The 7,938-nt window shown below is 43.8% G+C and overlaps 2 long non-coding RNA genes across 2 annotated transcripts; both read right to left on the bottom strand.

Annotated features, from left to right (window-relative positions):
- Positions 1-4,967: 4,967 nt before the first annotated feature.
- On the bottom strand, positions 4,968-5,396 carry LOC118565527. The gene is made up of 2 exons (XR_004932416.1): positions 5,276-5,396; positions 4,968-5,159 (listed from the first exon to the last, which is right to left on the bottom strand). It is a non-coding gene; the product is annotated as an uncharacterized LOC118565527 (long non-coding RNA).
- A 287-nt stretch (positions 5,397-5,683) lies between these two features.
- On the bottom strand, positions 5,684-6,907 carry LOC118565526. Its single transcript, XR_004932415.1, has 4 exons — positions 6,691-6,907; positions 6,044-6,586; positions 5,867-5,950; positions 5,684-5,754 (listed from the first exon to the last, which is right to left on the bottom strand). It is a non-coding gene; the product is annotated as an uncharacterized LOC118565526 (long non-coding RNA).
- Between the last annotated feature and the right edge of the window lie 1,031 nt (positions 6,908-7,938).

Genomic DNA, 7,938 nt, shown 5'->3' with positions numbered 1-7,938 from the left:
TCTGGACAAGTGGGAGTCAGATCCACGATTAAATACCCATGAGGATCTTTGGTCGCGTCTTGAAAACTCTCCATAAAGAAAGTTTTCTCTGACGGAAATATCTGACGGGCTAAGATATTTAGTTGCAATTTATCTCTAGGGTTTTTAAACAGCACCATATAATTAGCATTTAAACTGATGGTACGGCTGTATTTACCTTGATGAAACACATTCTGGCTTAACATTATGACACTCATATTTTTATGATGCCTATATTGAGTGAAAATTTTCACCACTTCCGGATGGTCCGAAGCCTGGAAAATTACATCATCTAAAATAACCAAATGATTTTGATCAGGAGGAAACAGATTTTCATCATCAAAAGAATCAGGTAGTCCTTCGATGAATTTAATCTTTTTATTCATTTTCTGCAATTCAGAATACATACTTTGAAAACAGGTGTAAATCCAAACAATATTTACAGGAACAACATCCATAACATGGTTACAATTCTGCAAAACAGTTTTAACAAAAAAAGATTTTCCACAGCCACTCGGCCCTGCTATTAGAAGTGAAAAAGGGGTTTTGAATCTAGGATCGAATTCAACCTCCTGTGTTTCATGGGAGAGAGACATTTTTTCCCCCCACAGTTAACCTTTTAATAGCCAAATGGAAGGGTTGTCCCATCAGGAAAAAGCCTTCTTTTATCATAAACGACGCGCACCTTTTTCTGAAATGCTGCATTTTGAAGCTGGAAGCTCCTTTTATTCCTTCTGATGGTGTGCTGTGGAGCCTGTAAAACATCCCCTGTAGAACCTTGCAGATAACCTTCTACCAGGTCTTTCACGCTGTCAAAATTCACCCTCTCACTGCACTGATGAGTCTGAGTGATGCCTTTAAACTTCATCACCACTTGTTTTCGGTGTCTGGTCTGGTAAGCGTAGCTCTTTGGGCCTGCGGAGACATACTCTTGTATAAAATCACCTGATAATTCATCAGTCAAGTCCCCCAGAAGGTTACCGAGCTTGAGGGAGGTCTGACCCGGTTTAACCACATAGATCAGACTGTCCGTGTCAATGTACAGAACGCGGTCCTGAAGTTGCTCAAGACAGGTGTACAATTTCAGACGAGCATGAGCAGTTGTAAAGGCAGCAATGAAGACGTTATTCACCTTGTTGGGTGGAGAAATACAACGCTTGCTGTATTTCCACTGAACCATGCACATTTCATCATTCAGGAAGTGAAAGTAGCTGACTGCGTATTTACCTGAAAAAAGGAAGTTAAAAAACTCTTCGGGCTCGCTCACAATGCTTGTCTGAGCCAAATCATTTCTCTGTGCAAATTTGCCCCAAAAACTGTTCAGACACAATTTAGCAACTTGTCTTTTAGCCGGATTCACCTCAATCTTCCGTACATCTAGTTGGATGCCTTGCTCACGTTTGTAGTCTGCCACATATTTCAAACGACTTTCCTCATCCGTAGCTTCAGCCGGAAAACCTGAAGCTTCCTGTTTACCCTTGAGAAATGTGTGTATATACGGTTTAAAGATTGAACTGCTCTGTTTTTCAAAATGCCAGACCTCAGTGATTTTAGCAAGCCTATATCCCAGCTCAAGAGCCTTGTTGAATTCCACACTTACCCATACACCTGTTAGCGCTCTCTCTTGGTCAGAGTGGGTACAAGGGCCCGTCTGGTAGTTCAACTCAGCGCAAGCCCGGCACAGTGTGAACACCAGTTTACCGGTAGCGGTCCTGTACGGCAAAACGGGAAAAAACAGACCACGAGGCGGGTACACGGTCGCTCTGATAAGTCCAAAGTAGCTACGGGGATCGTCGAAATCTTTGCATATGATTTCGGGATGGCCTAGTGGATAGCTGCAGCTAGCATTCACAAACGGATACAGAGATGTGAAGTCTACATAATGCACAGATTCTTCGACCCCTGCAGTGTACCTCAGCCTGAGGGCACTGGTTCTACCCCCAAACAGAGCGTTCCGCGGGCAAAGAGGTGCCGGGGCACTGAAACAGTCCAGAAACCTTTTGAGACCAGAGTGTGACGCCTTCATTAAATCCCAGCTATGCTCCCACATAACCTCCAGGCGCACCCTGTAAACCGACTGCAATACCCTGGCTCTCTCGATGGTAGCTGCATGGAACCTTTCATAGCAGACTCCTCTGAGCGGGCACGTCTGGTCGGCTGGAAAACATTCAGGACAACCATGGTAAAAGCAGCCATTGAACTCAAATACAGTTCGAACGCCTCGGACCTCCGCGTATCCGTCCACATAATACGGCCCCAGTTTCATTTCACCTCGATTAAGAGCATGTTGAATGAAAATGCCCCGTTCAGCAGCTACCCACTCCAGCCATTGAATGGAGGCGTCTGAAAAAGTCTTGCACTGACGCCGATAATCGACTGGGGAAGGTATGGCTAGTGTGTCGGGCGGAAGAAAATTTGCTGTGAAAACATTCATACAGGCTGCTGCTATGGTGATGCTTTTAAAAGGATCGACGTTTGTCTCTTTAAAGAACTCTTCTCTGAATTTCACACAAGCCCTGAAGAGAATTTCCACATCATTCTGACAATAATAAAGAGCTTCTTTTTTAAAGTCAAAGGGATGCTTACAGGCCTCGTTGTACCAAATGGTGAAACGCTCCTGCTCAGCAGGGCTCATATGCTCCACAGCGTAGAAGCAGGGTGGAGGAAGCGGGCCGATGTAGTTCAATGTCTTCTCAGAGGAGAACAAGTGAGGGAAAAAACCCTTACAGTGATCAGTGAAACCTAACGCTTTTGGCATTTGACTGAGTTTCATTGTAAGGAACGATAGACTGTCTATAAATTTGAGACTGTAATCAGGCTCGGTAAAACAAAGGATTTTACTCCCCTGTGTGATCAAGAACGGTTTGATGCCGAGTTTAACCATCTCACTTAGAATCAAGTATGAGTCAAACCCACGACTGTTGTGGGCAAGAAAAGAATGACCTCTGAACCGAGGTTTTCTAAAATGAAGCAGAAAATCCCTGACGCAGTTCAAACCATAAGAACACCAAACATCCCCAGCCAAGGTTTTTGTGCTTACAAGATACGGGATATGTTTTCCAGTTTGATCTGTAAAAGTTTCAAAATCATAAAAAACTAGCTTATCGCGGAGTTGCGCATCAGTCAGGGTCGGTTGAATATAGCACAGATGATCGTTTAACGTGACATCTGCACCGTGAGGCACTTTCTGACGACAGACCGTGCACTTTGTTGAACAATCGTGGGGTTTGCTCTGTCCACCTGCGGCTACAAAATAAAGCTGTTTACACACAGGGCAGAACTTTGTCGTGTCACAGTTACTTACAAGCTTACCGAGTTTAGGTCTCAGTGTGGGTTCTCTGTGTTTAGCTAAGCAGATGGAATTACGACAGATTCGTTTACAATCTATGCACTGCACAGGGCTGTATTGCTGGAGAGTACAATTTGAGTCGAGGCATACCGAGCAGTGACCCTTACAGCTATGCGTGCCAATGTTGTCGTAACCGCTAAAGCAGTACCCACAAATGTGCCTCGAGCCTGTGAAACCTGTGAGACTCTTTATTCCATAATAATGACTTTTGAACAAAAGCAGGAAAAGGTGATTTGAACGATCTGAAAAGCCTGTCTGAAATTTACGAAGCACTGCCTCCTTGTCGTCTTTAAAGAAAACAACAATTTTCCTATTGACTATCTCTTCAAATTTATGCACGTCGCTGAAAGTCACAGGAGTTTGCTCAGTGAGGCCGGCTGTCCGCTGCCACAGTGAGGCTTGATGCATGGCTTGGGCGTCTGTAAAAGCAGGGTTACAAAGATGTGCTAGACTGGCGGCAAAGCAGAGCTGATTAGAAGCATTTTCAACAATATAGAGGTGACGTCTTTTTTTATGAATCAGCTCACAGTTGTTGTCTTTGTCGCCTTACGTTTAGCACCGCCATGAGGGTTTCGTACAATCTGAAGTACTATTTCCAAGTTTTCAGGTCCTGGCAATTCTTCATTAGACTGGGTTAACTCGTCTAAAAATTCCGGAAATGCAGGCAGAACTGAATCACCGTCATCATTTACCTGAACCACTGTATGACGGGAAAACCCTTCGCCGCTTAATTCAAGCTGTACAACATCATTGCGTGATGCTGAACGTGTAACAGAGTCCGCCAGCTCTGTGAGAAGATGATAAACCTGCGTGTAAAATTCGGCGGGGTTAGGAATTTCACCGGGTCGTGAAGCTGTCACGCTGAAAGGACGTCTTATTTCTGTTACATTAAATCGCTCACGTTCAATGCAAGGGTTAACAGCCGGTTGAGACTGACTCGTGCTCGGCTGATCCTCCGGGTTGGACGTGGGAACGACAGGTGCGCTCGAGCATGGCTGTTGAGGGGAACAGGATGAGGGATTCTGCAAAACAGTATGCGAAGAACCAGACCGATCATTTTCACCTCTTTCACTTTGATTTAACTGACCACCTTGCTGCTGCTGCTGCTGCGGGAACTGATGGCTTGTAGGATTGGAGGTAAATGTTTGAGAGACAGAAACATTTAATTGATGGATAGCTTGTTCTAGTGATGATAAACGCTCATAATTCGAACCCGAGTGTGTATGACCCTGCTGTCTATCTGGTGAATTACCCCGGCTTAAATCGGCAACCTCCACCCTATGCTGAATGGGTATATTCCGGAGGTCGTTAACCATTTGCGTGATATCACTTAAAACATTTGTAACTCGTTGTTGAAATTCTAGCGAGTCGTTCAAAGACGTGATTGATTGAGAGAAAGAATCATTTAGCTCGCCAACGGTTTGTTCTAACCATAGAAACCGCTCAAAATCCCAATCCGGATCACTCTGCCCCTGAAGTCTGACAGGAGATCCTGGGGTAAGATTTACAGATTCGGTTGCATGCTAAACAGGGAGATTCCGGAGTTGATTTACAGCCTCAACAATTCCATCCAGAGCCTCTCTGATTTGTTGACTTTCCATTTTTTTTTTTTTTTTTTTTTTTTTTTAAACAGAGGTCACAACTTAGCTGGTTAGCGGTACTGGCATTGACGGGTCAACCAGCTCAACCATCAGAGTCTCGCAGTAATTCAGAAGCGCAGCAGTTTTCCGGCGGTAGAGGGTAGCTTGACGTCCCGTAGCAACTGGCATATGTTTTACTGTCCATGCAGCGGCTGTAATAAAAGAATGAAAAAATATATAATTAGATTTATCGTACATAATGAGTATTGAATTAAAAAAGTTTTATATTACAAACAAATTCTTTGAAAGCATTGAACTTAAGATGTACCATCAATAAATGGACCAGCCGCACGCGCTTTGATGGTTAACCGCTTGAAGTTTTGTTGAATTCTCAGGACTGACGAACACAGGCTTCTGAGACTGCGCCTCTTCTTGGGTTTTCCTGCGTCACGGCGGATGACCGATGCTGCTACAAATTAAAATAAGCAGACGGTGACAGAGTTTTAAAAAGGGGGTAATACACGGAAAGAAAAAGATGACAGAAAAGAATAAATAAAAATAGGCTAAGGGCTACAAGGGCTGCAGTTTAGAACTGCAACCCTACCATTTCACTGCCAATGTGTTACCAGCAGCACCACAAACTGATTGTCAACTCACCAGGGTGCTGAGCAGATGAGGCAGGACGGGGCCGATCATGTGCTGATGCTGCGGCCTCAGCTTCGGCTGCCTCAACTTCGGCTGCCTCTGCTGCTGCCGCCGCTTCTACTAGCTCGGTGTCAATATTCTCATGTACAGACTGAATTGTTACTGTAGAAATAGTAAGCAGGGAGAGACAGCCTTTTTTAAACAAGGTAATACATGAAGAAGAAATGATAAATAAATAATAATAACATATAGCATAGAACACATGCATGCTTACCGTCCGTCTGGCCAAATGTATCGGGATGAGGCTGTATTCCTGCCGTAAAGAGTGCTTGAGCAAGAATGTCACGGTGGGTTGTTACTGTGGGTAAATGAATAAATACACTAAATGAGCAGGACTAATTCAGAAAATGTACCATCAGAGTTAGTTTGAGACTTATAATAGTTAACTTACGTGCTGCAGGAAGCGTTGTCCCCTGATTAACGTTTCGAGGGAGGCCGTGTGACGTGGTGAGCCGGGGAGCTTCCTTGGGGAAGCGAATGTGTTGCTCTGATGTCTCTGGAGAACTTATTACAACAACTGACCGGTTTTGTTCTTCAGTCCTCTGCCGCTTCGGTGTTGATGTGTTCTGAGCAGCTATTTCTGCTGGGAGCCTCCTTTTAGCTAAACTCAATCTTCCTTTACGGGGTGTATGTGGTCTGCTCGATCCATGATGTATCACCGCTAGCTCTTTGCGGAACACACTCGGTTTGACTGGCTTCGGACACAATCTTGCTTCACTGGGCGTTTGCGCTCTGCTCGGTCCAGGCTGTATCACTGCTAGCTCTCCATGGAACACACTCGGGTTGATTGGCTTCGGACACAGTCTTGCTTCACTGGGCGTTTGCGCTCTGCTCGGTCCAGGTTGTATCACCGCTGGCTCTTTGCGGAAGTCATTCTGATTTGGCTGGTTCGGACAACCGTAATGCTCGTCAATTAACCCTTTCTCGGTAAGATCTGGAATACAGAAAAATAACAATGGTTGAAACATAGTATTAGTATTTTAAAGACTGTGATTTTAATAACAATATACTTTAATACAAGGCTGAATCAAATCTTACCAATATCCGTTAGTGTAAAATTTAGGTCTTCTAGTTCAGCCGTTGTTGGCGCTGAAACAAATAAATAAAATATATTGTAATAACAGCAACAGAAGATATATACTTCTGCAAGCAGGCCACAATGACTGAAACTGCTATTCAAAGCCTTACCTCAGAATTCAGACTAAAACTCTAAAAACAGCAGAGGCCTGCAGATGCCAGCACCAAACACAGTAATAAAAACAGCCCGCAACTTGGATTTAGGTCGACAAAGTGACTTAAACAGACCACCATAGACCCTACAGCAGAAATAAAACAGTTAAAATACCTTATAAGGCGACTACAGCTGACAGATATCTGTAAACCATGTGTTGCATGCTGGCTACATTTAGCTTCACCACCAGATGTATGCTAAAATACTTAAAAATACTTCACTGGGTAACTTGAATAGACAACCATAGCCCCCCATCCAGCTGAAATAAAACAGTTAAAATACCTTATAAAGCGGCTAAAGATAAAATTAAAGTTAAAACAGCAGAGGCCTGTAGTTACCCGCTTCAAACACACAAAGCCCAGCTAGCAAACAATGAAACACATAGCAATAAAAAACAGGTAACTTGAACAATAAAAGTGCTAGCCCCTTGTGCTAAACACAGCTTTTCACCACTGAATTTGTGCTAACCCCCTAAAAACAGCAGAGGACTGTAGTTGCCCGCTTCAAACACACAAAGCCCCGCCAGCCAGCAGAGAATAAAACAGTTAAAATACCTTATAAAGCGGCTAAAGATAAAATTAAAGTTAAAACAGCAGAGGCCTGTAGTTGCCCGCTTCAAACACACAAAGCCCAGCTAGCAAACAATGAAACACATAGCAATAAAAAACAGGTAACTTGAACAATAAAAGTGCTAGCCCCTTGTGCTAAACACAGCCTTTCACCACTGAATTTGTGCTAACCCCCTAAAAACAGCAGAGGACTGTAGTTGCCCGCTTCAAACACACAAAGCCCAGCTAGCAAACAATGAAACACATAGCAATAAAAACAGGTAACTTGAACAATAAAAGTGCTAGCCCCTTGTGCTAAACACAGCCTTTCACCCCTGAATTTGTGCTAACCCCCTAAAAACAGCAGAGGACTGTAGTTGCCCGCTTCAAACACACAAAGCCCCGCCAGCCAGCAGAGAATAAAACTCCGTTAAAAATACCTTATAAAACGGCTAAAGATAAAATTAAAGCAGTAACTTACCTGTGAAAATCTCGTTGAACTCCTGG

The sequence above is a fragment of the Fundulus heteroclitus genome, chromosome 13 (assembly GCF_011125445.2).
Source record: "Fundulus heteroclitus isolate FHET01 chromosome 13, MU-UCD_Fhet_4.1, whole genome shotgun sequence".
Lineage (NCBI taxonomy): Eukaryota > Metazoa > Chordata > Actinopteri > Cyprinodontiformes > Fundulidae > Fundulus > Fundulus heteroclitus.
This window is presented reverse-complemented; position numbering and strand designations above follow the sequence as displayed.